Source organism: Bubalus kerabau, chromosome 1 (assembly GCF_029407905.1).
Source record: "Bubalus kerabau isolate K-KA32 ecotype Philippines breed swamp buffalo chromosome 1, PCC_UOA_SB_1v2, whole genome shotgun sequence".
In the NCBI taxonomy this organism is placed as follows: Eukaryota; Metazoa; Chordata; class Mammalia; order Artiodactyla; family Bovidae; genus Bubalus; species Bubalus kerabau.
In genome coordinates, this window is record NC_073624.1 from 115,693,270 (window position 1) to 115,710,532 (window position 17,263).

General features: G+C 42.7%; 1 non-coding gene across 1 annotated transcript; it reads right to left on the bottom strand.

Annotated features, from left to right (window-relative positions):
• Positions 1–7,665: 7,665 nt before the first annotated feature.
• Positions 7,666–7,775, bottom strand: LOC129642549 (U6 spliceosomal RNA). Its single transcript, XR_008709811.1, has one exon. It is a non-coding gene; the product is annotated as a U6 spliceosomal RNA (small nuclear RNA).
• Positions 7,776–17,263: the final 9,488 nt, after the last annotated feature.

Genomic DNA, 17,263 nt, shown 5'->3' on the forward strand with positions numbered 1-17,263 from the left:
CAAGGTTCCTTCATGCATGGATTCACCCACCACATGCCAGCTAGTGTTCAAAGCACTGAGGCAACAGGCTGGGCCCTGATCTTATAGACATTTTTTTTTTTAATTATTCTTTGTTCATCATGGATTTTTTTGCATCAATTTTTATTTTTATTTATTTTTTGGCCATGTCTTATAGCATGTGGGATCTTAGTTCCTCAACCAGGGACTGAGTCCGTACCCCATGCAGTGGAAGCATAAAGTCTTAACCACTGGACACGTCACCAGGTAAGTCTCCTCATAGACTTTCATTCTGTAAGGTGGTAATAGTCAATAAGCAAAAGAAATACATAAGCAAGATAAGTTTATGTAGTGATATGTATGCTGCTGCTGCTAAGTCACTTCAGTCGTGTCTGACTCTGTGCGACCCCACAGACGGCAGCTTACCAGGCTCCCCCGTCCCTGGGATTCTCCAGGCAAGAACACGGGAGTGGGTTGCCATTTCCTTCTCCAATGCATGAAAGTGAAGAGTGAAAGTGAAGTCGCTCAGTCGTGTCCGACTCTTAGCGACCCCATGGACTGCAGCCTACCAGGCTCCTGCATCCATGGGATTTTCCAGGCAAGAGTACTGGAGTGGAGTGCCATTGCCTTCTCCGAGTGATAAGTATGGAAAGCACTAAATCCACTTGATGTAATAGCTGAAATCAGCTGGAAACAGGAGAGAGGGGAGGAATTTGAAGTAAGTGGTCAAGAAAGGCTCTCTAAGAAGAAACCATTTGGACTAAGAACTAAACTGAAAGGAGCCAGCCAGACGCAAAAGGAAGCACATTAAAAGTCATAAGATGCCAAGGTCTAGAAATGAGAAGCTACAGTTTCAAAGATCCAGCCTATTTTATTCCAAGAAAATTGCTCTATAAGGTGTTACCATACAGTCAAACAGCTCACTGCTTTGTAAATAACACATGGTAAACCAGTGGGAAATGGCAGACGACTAACGACGAATCCTGTGGTGTTGATCCGTGATGAGGGATGAATGAGTGAACATATACCCACTCTCTACTAAATGCCAGGCACTGATAGTGGCTGTTTTATACCCAGTTCCCTTTGAACAAATATATCCATTTTTCATTCAGTGAATTTGTTTTGGGTCCCTCTGTGTGCCAGGCACTGTACATGGCATCTGATTCCATTGTGAACCTGACAATATGCCCAACAGGCACTTGTGCTCAATTGAGGGAAGTTGACAATTAAAGAAACAATTGTAAAAAAAAAAAAGAAATAAAGAAACAACTGTAAAAAATAATAATAAAAAAAAAAAAGAAACCAAAAAAAAAAAAAAAAAGAAACAACTGTGATATAGCTTGATCAATGCTAGCAAATGAGTAAAACAGGTACTTCAGGTGGATAGGGTATTTCTCTTAGGCTCCCTGGTGAAGAGGGTCAAGAAAATCTTTTCAGATGATGTGACACTTAAACAAGGTTTTACAGATGTGCTGGAAATAGCCAGGCTGCGTGCCTAGAGAAAAGAGGTTAGGGAATTATAAGTTCTTCTCCAGGTCTGGAGCCATAGAAGGTAAGAAAAACTGCTAAGAGATAAGACAGCAGGATCAGCCGTAGCAGATCAAGCAGAGCCCTATATGCTGAGCAAAGGCTTTATGTGGAAGCAACAGGGAACCACTAAAGAGCTTTAAGCAGGGGATTGACAGACTTGTGAGTTTTTCAAAAATATCTCTAGCTTCAATGTGGAGATTCCAAGGTGGGGAGAAAGAAAAGCAGGTTGAACACAACGTGAACTTAACCCATTCAAGTACTGCTATGAAAACTTGAAAACCTCCACAAAGCTGGATTTCTGCCCATATCTCACAGTGTGTTGCTTTAAGTGAGCTTAATAAACCTTACTTATAAATTTCGCTCACATTTTTAATACTCAGGTGGTGATTTTGATCACATGACGTTGCATTGTATCACTTACTTCAAGTATTTTTGAAATGTGCATTTTTTGCTGAGTCAGCACAGCCATATCACTTAGCTCAGGAAAACATGTCAATCCTTATGCCCCTCAAAACTGCCATTAACACACATAGCATCAGAGTTTTCTAAGTGATAAAAAATTAAATCATGACTCTTTTCAATGTATTCTAATCAGCTACTCCATTTACTGTTTTCAAATGGTAATCAATTTGGCTCCAAATGAACAGTTTCATATTCAGCTTGCTCCATGAAATCTATGAATGCATTTATGATTACAAGTTATAATTATATTACTTTCATAAGTCACTTACAGCAATTGAACAAACTAAGGAAAAGAGATTCTTGTGTGACAGTACAATTAAACAATATGAACTATAAGACTCTACTTCATATTCAAAATTTTAGTTATGATGTATTTTCTGAGAAATGATATTTTGAAACAAATATAGATATTTTTCAGGTTAAGACTTTATGACTTTAAATTATGGGCCACCAAGCAAAATTATCAAGTAATACATTATACTTCATTATATGCCAAATCAAATACATCTCGAAAAGAGAGAAATCTCTTTCAATAAGGAGGCATGTGGAAATGTCTGCAGCAGAAAGACTGCTTGGGAAAAGCCAATTATAATTTTACAATACCTACTATGTGCTGATGCTGAGCTCCAATACTTTGGCCACCTGATGCGAAAACTGACGCATTGGGAAAGACCCTGATGCTGGGAAAGATCGAGGGCAGGAGGAGAAGAGGACAACAGAGGTTGAGATGGTTGGATGGTATCACCAACTCAATGGACATGAGTTTGAGCAAGCTCCAGGAGTTGGTGATGGACAGGGAAGCCTAGAGTCCATGGGGTCACAGAGTCAGACACGACTGAGTGACTAAACTTAACCATGTGCCAGGCACTGCACTCTTGACTGTATGTTATTTTGACCTGTGTCATCTATCTCACCTGAATACCTGAAAGAAGAACCCATCTTCCTCAGATCAGAATTCATCTATTTCAAGTAGTTAGGTAGTTATAATGGAGAAGGCAATGGCACCCCACTCCAGTACTCTTGCCTGGAAAATACCATGGATGCAGGAGCCTGGTAGGCTGCAGTCCATGGGGTCACTAGGAGTCAGACACAACTGAGCAACTTCACTTTCACTTTTCACTTTCATTCATTGGAGAAGGAAATGGCAACCCACTCCAGTGTTCTTGCCTGGAGAATCCCAGGGACGGGGAACCCTGGTGGGCTGCCGTCTATGGGGTCATACAGAGTCGGACATGACTGAAGCAACATAGCAGCAGCAGGTAGTTATAAAAGGGACTACAACATTTTTCAATTGTCCATTGCCACATAACACAGCACTCTCAAACTTTGGGAGCTTAAAAGAGCAACCACCATTAATTATCTTTCATGATTCTCTGCATTGAGCAGGCAGTTCCACCTCTGTGGTGATGGGTAGGGTACAGGGCTAGTTGAAAGGTCTACAATGGCCATGCTTACAGGGAAGGGAGCTGGTGTTGGCTGCCAGCTGGGAGGTCAGATAGGAGTGTTGGCCTGAGGCCTTGATTCCTCTATGTGGAGGCCTCCCTACATGGTTGCTTGGATTTTCCTACAGTACAGAAATCGTGTTTCAAGAGGGGGAATTCAGAGTGAGCATTCCAAGAATATAAACACACAAGCAACACTTTAGGGGTAGGTAGTATAATGCTCCCTATAAAGATACCCTTGCTCCAATCCTCCAAACCTGTGAATATGTTATCTTACATTGCAAAAGAGATGGTGCATATGTGATTAAGTTACAGTGAGGTGGGAGAATTGGCCTGGCTTATTATCCTAATGGTCCTAATGTAATCACAAGAGTCTCTATAAGAAGGAAGAAAGAGTAAGGGAAAATTGATAATGTTATATTGATGTCTTTGAAGGGGCAGGAAGGGGCCATAAGCCAAGGAATGCAGGGACCTTCAGAGCTGGACAAGGCAAAGAGATAGATGCTCGCCTAGAGCCTCTAGAAGGAATGCAGTCCTGCTGAGATCTTGACTTTTGGTCCAGTGAGACTTCTGATCTACGAAATTATGTCTGTTTTGTTTCAAGCCAGTAAATTTGTGTAATTTGTTTAAAAGTCAATAGGAAACAAATACATTTGTCATGTCTCTGTTGTTATTACATTTGTTAATATCCAGTGGCTAAAGCCCAAAGTCACTGGACTAAATTCATGGAGGCATGATTCATTGTAACAGTCCACTACCAAAGTCACAATCCAACACAAACACCATTTTCTTCCAAATGTTTTCTGATTTAGTTTTCCACTGATACTGTGACAAACTTCCACAAACTTAGTGACTTGGCAACAGCACAAATTCATTATCTTAGTTTCTGTAGGGCATAAGCCTGCTATGTGGTTCACCAAGCTAAAATCAAGATGAGGGCAAGGCTGCACTCCTTACCCAGAGGTCTGGGGAAGAATCAAGTTTGAAGCTCATTCGTGTTGTTGGCTGAGTTCACTTCCTTGGGGTTGTAAGACTAAGGTCCCCATTTCCCTACAGGCTGTCAATGAGGCATGGCCCTAGCTCTATAAGCTTCTTTTCAGCCCTCACATGTGACCCCTGACATCTTAGAATGACCAATAGTGCATAGACTCCTTCTCACACTTGGAATTTTCTGGCTTTTCCTTCTGCTACATCTTCCTCCAGCTGGAGAAAGTTCTCTGCTTTTAAGGGATCATGTGATTAGACTGGGCCCACTATAATCATCTCCTCATCTTAACATCTATAACCTGAATTACCTCTGCAAAGCTCTTTTTTTTTTACCATGAAACAGCATATTCACAGGTTCCAGAGATTAGGGCATGGAGATGTTCAGGGTCATTATTCTGCCTACCACAGTTATCAGCAATCAGAATCTTCATGCCAAAGAGAGGTGAGAAGTGCAGCATTGATCTGCTTTGTGCTCTGTCCAGAAAAAAATCCCTCAAAGGCACAATTAGCACAGATAAACTCATCATCATTCTGCTGTTCACTGGCTCCAACAGCATCTCCAGGAGACAATTTATGTGAGACGTTACTCCTCCAAAATTAGTCACAGTTGGGTATTTCATAACTAGCTCTGCTCCATCGTTAAAGGGAAAGGCTTCTCAAAAGAGCAACAATGCTGTTTTCTGCAACAACCACAGAAACTGCCCTCCAAGACAATGAAGAGGGATGACCACTCAAAAATCCATTGGTTCAAGATGATCTCACGACATCATACGGCAGACTGTGTACCTACAGTGACGGTTGCATCTTCACACCCCTCTTTACTCTCAAGGATTTGGACTTTCTGTTCAGTATTCTGAATCTACTAGTGGCTTCTTTTTTTTTTTTTTTTCTTTACTTTAAACAACAGAAAATTATTCTCTTACAGTTCTAGAGGCCAAAAGTTCTGAAATCAAGGTATCAGAAGGAGCCTGCTAAGAGGTCCGAAGAGGCAGAGTCGCTCCTTGCCTCTCACTGTCTCCCGGTGGGGCACTCTCACTGTCTCCCAGTGGGGTGCTCTCACTGTCTCCCGGTGGGGGCGCTCTCACTGTCTCCCGGTGGGGCGCTCTCACTGTCTCCCGGTGGGGCGCTCTCACTGTCTCCCCGTGGGGCGCTCTCACTGTCTCCCAGTGGGGTGCTCTCACTGTCTCCTTGTGGGGGCGCTCTCACTGTCTCCTTGTGGGGGCGCTCTCACTGTCTCCCGGTGGGGGCGCTCTCACTGTCTCCCGGTGGGGCGCTCTCACTGTCTCCTTGTGGGGGCGCTCTCACTGTCTCTCGGTGGGGCGCTCTCACTGTCTCCCGGTGGGGCGCTCTCACTGTCTCTTTGTGGGGGCGCTCTCACTGTCTCCCGGTGGGGCGCTCTCACTGTCTCCCGGTGGGGGCGCTCTCACTGTCTCCCGGTGGGGCGCTCTCACTGTCTCCCGGTGGGGCGCTCTCACTGTCTCCCGGTGGGGTGCTCTCACTGTCTCCTTGTGGGGGTGCTCTCACTGTCTCCCGGTGGGGCGCTCTCACTGTCTCCTTGTGGGGGCGCTCTCACTGTCTCCCGGTGGGGGCGCTCTCACTGTATCCTGGTGCCAGGGCGCTCTGTCTCCCGGTGGGGCGCTCTCACTGTCTCCCGGTGGGGTGCTCTCACTGTCTCCTTGTGGGGGTGCTCTCACTGTCTCCCGGTGGGGCGCTCTCACTGTCTCCTTGTGGGGGCGCTCTCACTGTCTCCCGGTGGGGGCGCTCTCACTGTATCCTGGTGCCAGGGCGCTCTGTCTCCCGGTGGGGCGCTCTCACTGTCTCCTGGTGGGGCGCTCTCACTGTCTCCCGGTGGGGGCGCTCTCACTGTCTCCCGGTGGGGCGCTCTCACTGTCTCCCGGTGGGGCGCTCTCACTGTCTCCCGGTGGGGGCCCACAACCCTTGGTGCCCCCAGGTCTGCAGCGGCTTCACTCCAGTCTCTCCCTCTCTTGTCACACAGCCCTCTTTCCTGCGCGTCTCTCTGTCTCTGTGCCTTCACACGGCGTCTCCCTCTTCTTACGTGGACTCCAGTCATATTAGATTAAGGGCCCACCCTGGTGACCTTATTTTAGTTTGGCTACAACTGTAAGAATCTATTTCCAAACAAGGTCACATTCACAGATCCCTGGGCTTAAGACTTCAGCCTATCTTTTTGAAAGACACAGTTCAACCTATGACAAGATTTATTCATTTTTAAAAGCTCTGTCTAATACCCTTGGGACACATACCCGCCACTAGGTGGCTTCTTTATTGATAAAAAGCAATGTAATTAGAGCATCTGGGATGAGTGAGGTTATCCTATGTTATACACATGAGAAATGTCTCTTACTTTTAGATACATAGGCTATATCTTACTTATACATATATACAAAGAGGGATAAGTAGGTAGAAGCATAACTATACTTTTAAAAAACCCAAATGCCTTACTGATTCATTTCAAAATACTCTTTAAAATCATTGGCGATTTAAGGACAGTCTTGAAAAACAAAGCCATAAAAATTAAGCTAAGGAATGTTGAAATAGCCCAAGTTAGTGGGGAGTGTTTTATCCTAACATTTTTATTAATTGTTATTCAACTAGAAGAGAAATATATGACTGAGCTGGAAGGAAAGAACACTTAACACTCACTTCTTATCCATGATTGCAAATTTAAATTCTGTTCCTCCAGGGAAAATTTCAGGGTGCTGCCCCTTCTACCACCAATGACAGAGATAGCTTGGGACACTTTAGAACCACCTAGAAGAAGTAAATTCACAAGTTTTTAGTCTAACTTCATACAGTGAGGTAGAAGAGAGCCTCCTTCTGGTCAACTAAATAGAAGAGAATTTTGTTTTGCATGGAAAGTTCTTTGCCTATTTTAAAGTTGAAATTGCAACCAGCTTCTCTTATTGAAAAAGTTTCTGCAGTATTAATAGAAGAAAAGCAATGAAAATGATCACACTGTACTACCTCAGCAGAAATGTGACCAAACATACATGCACTTCAAAGTAAAGAAAATTCTACACTGTTTCAATTACCACATAATCATTTCACACAACAGTCAAATTCCAAAGAAAACACAGCCTATACATATGTTCTCAAATTATGGGTAGATTTGGGACAAATCTTTTAAGCTAAATGACTTGAAAGTGAATTTTTTTAATGACATTTTCTTTATTAAAATATTCATTAATTTGATGTAGCCTAGATGTAGAGTTGTAATGGATTTTTAAAAAATATGGAATGCCTCACAAATTTGCATGTCATCTTTGCACAAGGCCATGCTACTCTTCAATGTAATATATATTCCAATTTTAGTATATGTACTGCTGAAGTGAGCACTAGATTTCTAATATTTATTATAATAAATGAACTATAGGAGCATAAATCCTGATTCATATATTTTAATTTGTAAATATATCACTTTGATGAATGGAGTCATTTTTCTGTCCAATCACATTAAATTACTTCCATAGCCAAATCCCTGGAGTAAGTAATGAGCTCATTCAGGAAATAGCCTGCCAAGTGAAGATTTGGCACACAGTAGGCAGTCAATAAATACTGAAAATAACATGTATTCTATTAAGGCATCCATAGTATAGATTTTCAACCACATGTAAACTCTCCAGTTGAAATGTTAACAGCAGTCATTAGCCTCTCATCCAACACACCTGAGAGTTGCTTCTCCTTCCATTAATTGAAATGCTTTCTGGAGACACACATTAATCAGTAATAATCTAGCTTCCTGTGCAAGTAAGCAGTGATCCCACCAATGTACTCTGAGATCATATAATAATGATTTTAGAGTCACTGCATTCCTTGTTCCCTCAGTTTATGTTGATATTGAATTACATGTCATAATAGAAATAATCACTTATCAAGAATAATCAGGGAGGGTGAGGTTCAGATGAGTCCTTTCGCATCATCTTGGAAGGCTTCCTAAATCCTCATTCATAGATATTGAATGCCGGGGTGGGATGGTGGGGTGGTGGGTAGTTCCCTGTACTAGGCATTGAGTATGCAGATGTGAAAAGATGTGATTCCTGTCCTCAAGAAGCTTCTAATCTAGTAAACAGAAGTTTAAGCTCATAAGGGCAACAAAATATTACACTAAGTGCTGAGAGAAAGAATGAAAATATCAATAAGGGGGACTTTTTGGTGGTCCAGTGGCTAAGACTCTGCATTCCCAATGCAGGGGGCTGGCTTCCATCCCTGGTGGAGGAACTAGACCCTACAGGCTGCAACGAAGATCAAAGATCCTGTGTGCAGCAACTAAGACCCAACCAAGTAAATAGATAAATATAAATATTAAACACACACACACACACACACACACACACACACACACACAGATGAGGAAGCTGTCAGTTCAGAGTTAGATCTAGGTGAGAAAAGCTGGAAAACCATTTCCATCATACCTGAGCACATCAGTTCCCTGTTGTAAAAGGCATCTAAATGCTCCATCTTCTTGTGAGAGCTGTAGGAAATGTTGAAGAAAATTAAATGCATGAAAAGAAGGCCTGGGAAAACTTGACAAGGACTCATGATCAAAGCATGGTCTGCAATAAGCCATTCCTTAAACTTTCAGAAGCCGACAGCAAATAGAAGACTCTAAGTTCCTACTGGGTGTTGCACTCGGGCATCACTATAAACACGTGATATACTGCCTTAAACTGTAGCTAGTTTTTCACTTTGGTTTTCATTCACCAGCCCTAGAGATAATCAAGGGCTTGGGCCCCTGACCTACCAGGCTAAAACCTCCAAAAGTGTCATATGTCCTACAGAAAAAAAGGGCTTTTGGAGGTATATTTAAAAGTCCCAAGTTATCTGAGTCCCAGGGGCCAGTGAGCTCCCTGTCTCACTCTCGCCTCCCTGAAGGCCTTCCCCAGCCAGTTCTGACCACTAGCATGTCACCCCCAGCATGGATTATGTCTCACACTTCTTTCTTGGTACCCTCCATAGCTCCCACCACAGTGCCCTGCAGCTAGCTCATTTGATGATTGATAATAACAATGATGATAACAAGCACAGAAAGTCTCCAAAGATGCCCAGCATGGTAAAATCTCAAAATGTTTCCATGTGTTAGAAGTTCTGCAAAAAGTGCAACTGGTTGACAGGTTGTCCTATTAAATACATTCTGTGCATTTTCTATTCCCATCCTCTCTTCCCTACAGTATTGTAGATGATAGCAGTTAGGCTGACATATGCCTTCTTCATTTACACTGCCCATGAAGAAACATGGAGGCTCCTGTTGGTGCCAAACAAGCCTTTTTATCTGCTTAACATAAGTCAGCATATGGAGCAGGTCCTACCTGAGGCCTGCCTGGGTGAAGTCCAAGTCATTGTGAGACCTTATGTCCAATTTATCTACAGTTCTGATTTACCAAGGAATATCCCAAGGAGCCACCACAGATGCCAGGCCTGTGTTAATAAAATAAAAGACAAGCGCCCTAACCTGTGTCCCATAAGCAGAGGGAAATCTTTGATCTCTTGGGCAAGTCACACTTCTGTTGCTTGTAGTCCTTTTTGGAACTGTAAAGCTCCTATTTGTTGCAATAGCACTTATTTGTAAAATTAAGGGACAAAGGGCTTGTTTGCTTTAATAAAAGCAAAGAACAAGCTCAATCATTTATGGGAAATTTCATTTGACTCCTGGGTCAGTGGTTTAATTTTGCATATTTTCTCATAAATGTAACTGCTGTGTTTTGTGAGACAATCATCTTGTAAACTAAACGTGCTGGCAAAGGAAAATAAGTTTGTGGCACCCAAGACACTAGGGGAACTGGCAGACATGGAAAATGCCTGACATGATTTCCTCCCCAGCATCATGACTATCTAGCAGAAAAGGAACACCCTCCCTCCAACACTCTCCTTGCAAGTGGTGAGCTCTTCCACAGACCTTTACCTTCTGGGTAAATTTTAATATCGAGAAGAAGCTGGAAGTAACACCAGCACTTATCTCAGTGCTGTTGCGCTGAAGAAAAATGTTTATGACTTAGTAATCAGTCTATCATGCATTTCTTGCATGTGTTCATGCTCAGTTGCTTCAGTTGTGTCAAATGTCAGTGGCAAATTGAGTAAATGCAAATTAAATGGAGAAATTCTCTGGTGTATGCATGTGTATACGTGTGTGTATGTGCATGCATACGAGCACATGCCTGAGTTCACATGCCTTGTTCCCAAGAAGCTAAGACCCACATCAGTTCAGTTCAGTTCAATCGCTCAGTCGTGTCTGGCTCTTTGTGACCCCATGAACCACAGCACGCCAGGCCTTCCTGTCCATCACCAACTCCTGGAGTTTACTCAAACTCATGTCCACTGAGTCGGTGATGCCATCCAACCATCTCAACCTCTGTCATCCCCTTCTCCTCCCACCTTCAATCTTTCCCAGCATCAGGGTCTTTTCAAATGAGTCAGTTCTTTGCATCAGGTGGCCAAAGTATTGGAGTTTCAGACCCACATAGTAAAATATATTTATGGGAATTTTAGAGCCTTGTACATTTGCCTCAACCTTACCAGGGCTGGAAAACCCAAAAGTGCAGACAATCTCCATCTGAAGCTGCCGCTATTAAATGTAAGTTGGTGTTATTGTGAAATTGACTCAGCACAGCCTCTTTGTCTTCTGTAAGCAATACTGACACCGGGGTTCCCTACTGATAAGACTGGAGCTATGCCTGGAGCTACCGCTTGTGATTAGCCCCTACCAGATGACACTGTACTAAGCACATTATCTCTGACCCTTTTCCCATACGGCTGAAATCTTACAGGACATACGTACTGATCCTTGTTTTACAAATCAGGAAATTGAACCTCAGAGAACTTAAAAAGTGGGAAAATATCATACATGAACATAAATTAGTCTGATCCCATGGTCAAGCTTTGCCTACACACACATAGCCACTGATTTTATATATATATATATATATATATATATATATATATATATATATATGACTACAGCCAGTCACCCAACCTTATTTCCAAGAAATATTGCTTTTCTGGGTGGTTAATACTCGAGTATTAACTAGTATTATAGTCAAAAGTGCTATACCTCTGGCTTCCCAGCTAGAAGCAGACACAGTCACTTACCTAGTCTGCTGGCTGGGACAAGAGGACAACCCTCCTCCACCTGAGATATCAAGATGCTAGGTATAAGGTTTATGGAACATCAGCCACTTTTATGAAAAATCTACTGCTCATCACACAGTCATTCATTCATTCAACAAACATTTGCTGAGGGACTGGTCCATGCCAGTCAGTGTATAACAGGCTAAACTTGGCAAGTACAAGATAGCACCCACCTTTGAAACACTCACAGTATTAGGGAGAAAGTCAAAGGATTAGTCACTCAGTTGTGTCTGACTCTTTGCAACCCCATAGACTGTAGCCCGCCAGGTGTCTCTGTTCATGAGATTTCCCAGGTAAGAATGCTGGAGTGGGTTGCCATTTCCTTCTTCAGGGGATCTTCCCAACCCAGGGATTGAACCTGCATCTCTTGCGTTGCAGGCAGGTTCGTTACCGTCTGAGCCACCAGGGAAGCCCAGTATTATGTGGAAAGACTATCAAAAGAATGATTCCTATGCAAAGTGATAAAAGCTAGTACTGGAACAAGCAAGAGCTTACTGGACACAGAGCAAGGACTACCACTGGTCGTGGAGTGCTTCAAATAATTTACAGAAGAAAAACAGCAACCAGACAGACTCCTAAAGAACAAGTTATGGTGAGCCTGGTCATTGAAGGGAGGTAATTAGGAGTTTTCCAGGCAGAAAGGACAGGATGTATATGGACCTAGAAGTGAGAGAAAGCCTACATGTCCCCAAACCTGCAAGCTCTTCTGTGTTATGTGAGGGGGAATGGAGGAGAAAATAATGACATTGGACAATGAAAAGCAGGACAAATGGTAAAGGTCCTGGTGAGAAATGTTAGGACTCCATCGTGGAGAGAACAGTTTCCCTAAACAGACAGTTTAGGATCTACTCTTAGTCATCCAAGTAGAGTTTCAGAGAGCTCAGAACATTGCTCACCTGACCCATTTGGTAGCAAAACACAACACGTGTAAGGCTTGTCCCCATGTGCTCCTCACTCAGCCCTAAAGAGTGATGGTGGCGTTGTCCCCCCATGCAGGGATGTGATTCTTTCACAGTCCCATGAATATTGGAGCAAACTGAGGGGACCAAATCAGGAGATGGTTGGCTGCTGTCAAAGAGGTTGTCACTCATTCATTTATCCATTCATTTAATCCAAGCAATACAACAATATTGTTGTATCGGCAGTTGGCAGTCTGTGCCTGTTCAGTCAAGTGTGACCTACCATCCCTTCTTGTAAATAAAGTTTTATGGGGACATAGCTATGTCTGTTCATTTATGCATTGTCTGTGACTGCTTTCACGCTATTAGAGCAGAGGTAAATTGTAGTAACAGACCAAGGGTATATATCCGTGTTAGTCAATCACATATATTTAAAGACACAGAACTAAGTGGAGCACTAGGGGGAAAAGATATGTGTAGAAAGTAGTTCAGTTCGGTTCAGTTCAGTTGCTCAGTTGTGTCTGACTCTTTGCAAACCCATGGACTGCAGCCCACCAGGCTTCCCTGTCCATCACCAGCTCCCAGAGCTTGCTCAAACTCATGTCCATCGAGTTGGTGATGCCATCCAACCATTTCATCCTCTGTCATCCGCTTCTCGTCCTGCCTTCAATCTTTCCCAGCATCAGGGTCTTTTCCAGTGAGTGAGTTCTTCACATCAAGTGCCAAAGTATTGGAGCGTCAGCTTCAGCATCAGCCCTTCAAATCCTATTGAGGTTTGTGGGTCTAAATCTAAGGTTAGAGCAGTAAGCATTGCTGCATTTTTCCAGATATATTCAGTTGTGTTGATACAGAGGTGAAATAAAAAGAAAGTTGACTTTACTGAGGGTTGGAATTTTGCCAGGCAAAAACAGAAGAGGTGGGGCAAGGGAGCTGAATCAGTGTACATGAAAACCACTTAACAAAAGACCAATAAATCTTAACTAGGTATAGATGGACGTTTGCCACTGGGACAACAATGTCAATGGACTGGAGTTCCTAAATGTGCCCAAGAATTACTGGAGCAGAATCATTTTCTGCTCACTCATTTACACTAGAGTAGATGAACTGGAGAGATAAGAAGAGGTGGTCAAAAAATAGACACAATAGTGATGTGAGAAATTTAGTAAACTAACGACTAAAATCGTTAGTGCATGGGGGGAAGTAATGCAGAAGAAAGTAGATTGCTGTAAAAGGTGGGGGGCAGGGCAAAGTGGTGTGCCTAATTCCATGTGCTTCAAAGAACCAGAGGGAGCAGAGAGAAAGTGGAATTAAGTGTATAAAAGCAGTCTGAAGGAAAAGGTGGGCACCTCCCCTAAATAATTTCAGCCAGGGATAAGCAACCAAGAGAGAAATACTTACACAGTAGAGGCTAAATGTAAATAATGTAAAGAGAGTACATTATTAGGGCAATACTAGCTGTTGTAAGAAATAGAAAGAACCCCAGAACTCAGGGTCTTAACTTAATAGGAGCTTATTTTTTGCTCAATTAACTCAATAGAAGTTAATCTCTTGGAAGAAGAAGGACTCTTTCCAGTGTAGATATTCAAACACTCAAGCAAGTTGAGGGAGGCTTTCTTATTTGCAACATGTGGTTTCTAGAGCTGTTAGGGATATTGACACGAACACAGTAAGAGAGAGGGAGAAGAGCATTGCGTTATGGGCCAGGCCTGCAAGTGGCCAACATCACTTTCTCCTGTTCAGTATCCTGGCTGGGAATGGAGTCTGTATTTGGGAAAATACAGGAAAAACTAAATCTTTGACTAGAAGGACCTTTGTCTGCAAAGTGATGTTTCTGCTTTTTAATGTGCTGTCTAGGTAGGTCATGGCTTTTCTTTCAAGGAACAAGCATCTTTTCATTTTGTGGCTGCAGTCACCACCCACAGTGATTTTGGAGCCCCCCCCCAAATAAAATTTGCCACTGTTCCCACTTTTCCCCCATCTATTTGCCATGATGTGATGGGATCAGATGCCATGATCTTGGTTTTTTGAATGTTGACTTTTAACCCAACTTTTTCACACTCCTCTTTCTCCCTCATCAAGAGGCTCTTTAGTTCCTCTTCCTGTTCTGCCATTAGAGTGGTATCATCTGCATATCTGAGGTTGTTGATATTTCTTTTCTGCCTATCTCATAATACTGCAACCCAAGTTGTGGGTTTCCATTTTGGTTTTGCCCTCTGATACATTTGTGTCCTGTAGGACACAAATCTATTACTGTTAACACCTGTGTCTTTATACACAGAGACCCAGGTGGGCTGCTCCATTTCCATTCACTGTCTTTATTCTTTTGAAGGACTTCTGCATACAGTTGTACAGGGTGTGTACTGCATACTCATGTGTATGCATAACCCTAGAAGCCATTGTTCATATAGTTGCCCGAGTTATTATTATAATGTTCTAGCAGATGACAGCAAAGCATTTTGCTCTATCAAGACAATATTCTGTCAGAGAGAAGCTATGTGTTCAGTCTTCAGAAGTTCAGGCTTCAGAGAGAAGCCACTTTTCCTAATCCACACTAAGGTGGCATATAGGCTTGTGGTGATTCCTCATTTGAGATCTGTTCTGCCCAAATGTGAAGGAGAGTTGTGCATCCTGTCCAGTAAGATTAAGCACAAAACTAAAGAAGAGACTGTGCCTGAAAGAACCAGAGCTGTAGAGCCTTGTCTCTTTGCAAGTCATAGATAAAAAAACATTTACCATTTCTTTTTTTTTTTTTTTTTTTAATTTTATTTTTAAACTTTACATAACTGTATTAGTTTTGCCAAATATCAAAATGAATCCGCCACAGGTATACATGTGTTCCCCATCCTGAACCCTCCTCCCTCCTCCCTCCCCATTCCATCCCTCTGGGTCGTCCCAGTGCACCAGCCCCAAGCATCCAGTATCGTGCATCGAACCTGGACTGGCAACTCATTTCATACATGATATTTTACATGTTTCAATGCCATTCTCCCAAATCTTCCCACCCTCTCCCTCTCCCACAGAGTCCATAAGACTGTTCTATACATCAGTGTCTCTTTTGCTGTCTCGTACACAGGGTTATTGTTACCATCTTTCTAAATTCCATATATATGCGTTAGTATACTGTATTGGTGTTTTTCTTTCTGGCTTACTTCACTCTGTATAATAGGCTCCAGTTTCATCCATCTCATTAGAACTGATTCAAATGTATTCTTTTTAATGGCTGAATAATACTCCATTGTGTATATGTACCACAGCTTTCTTATCCATTCATCTGCTGATGGACATCTAGGTTGCTTCCATGTCCTGGCTATTATAAACAGTGCTGCGATGAACATTGGGGTACTCGTGTCTCTTTCCCTTCTGGTTTTCTCAGTGTGTATGCCCAGCAGTGGGATTGCTGGATCATAAGGCATGTCTATTTCCAGTTTTTTAAGGAATCTCCACACTGTTCTCCATAGTGGCTGTACAAGTTTGCATTCCCACCAACAGTGCAAGAGGGTTCCCTTTTCTCCACACCCTCTCCAGCATTTATTACTTGTAGACTTTTGGATCGCAGCCATTCTGACTGGTGTGAAATGGTTACCATTTCTTAATAACATGGAATTGTTGATTAAAAGTAATACAGCATGTTGAAATATGCTATATTTGTGCCTATATTCATTATTACATAAACCCATATATAAAATTTCCATTGTAATGTTTGTTTCTTCAAAGAAAAAGAAAACAACAAAGACCTCTGTTTACAAGCCAAATCAAAATACCCCATTCCGTCACAGTTCAAGCAAAGACAAATGAACCCAGTGTCCATGCTTCTGGACTCTAGGCAAGAGCTTCTTTGTCTTCTGGACCATGATTTACACTGATGAGTCTTATACAAGTGATGCTGCCCTGAGTTGGGAACTGCAGCTAAAGTCATATGGAGACAATCACAGCGAACAGCACCCAAAACACCCATAACCTGAGAGCATTGGCCCAGATCAGTCAGTTCAGTTGCTCGGTCATGTCCAATTCTTTGCAACCCCATGAACTGCAGCATGCCAAGCCTCCCATTCCATCACCAACTCCTGGAGCTTGCTCTAACTCATGTCCATTGAATCGGTGATGCCATTCAATCATCTCATCCTCTGTCATCCCCTTCTCCTCCCACCTTCAATCTTTCCCAGCATCAGGGTCTTTTCCAATGAGTCAACTCTTTGCATGAAGTGGTCAAAGTATTGGAGTTTCAGCTTTTAGCATCAGTCCTTCCAAAGAACACCCAGGACTGATCTCCTTCAGAATGGACTGGTTGGATCTCCTTGCAGTCCAAGGGACTCTCAAGAGTCTTCTCCAATACCACAGTTCAAAAACATCAATTCTTCAGCACTCAGATTTCTTTATAGTCCAACTCTCACATCCATACATGACCACTGGAAAAACCATAGCCTTGACTAGATGGACCTTTGTTGGCAAAGAAATGCCTCTGCTTTTTAATATGCTGTCTAGGTTGGTCATAGCTTTTCTTCCAAGAAGCAAGTGTCTTTTCATTTCATGGCTGCAGTCACCATCTGCAGTGATTTGGGAGCCCAAAAAAATAAAGTCTGTCACTGTTTCCATTGTTTCCCCATCAATTTGCCATGAAGTCCTGGGACCAGATGTCATGATCTTAGTTTTTTGGATGTTGAGTTTTAAGCCAACTTTTTTACTGTTCTTTTTCACTTTCATCAAGAGGCTCTGGAGTGGTGCTGGAGCGACTTTGAGGGGATATCCCACATCCAGGGGCAGAGAAACCCCAGCAAGATGGTAGGCACTGGAGCAGAACATAAC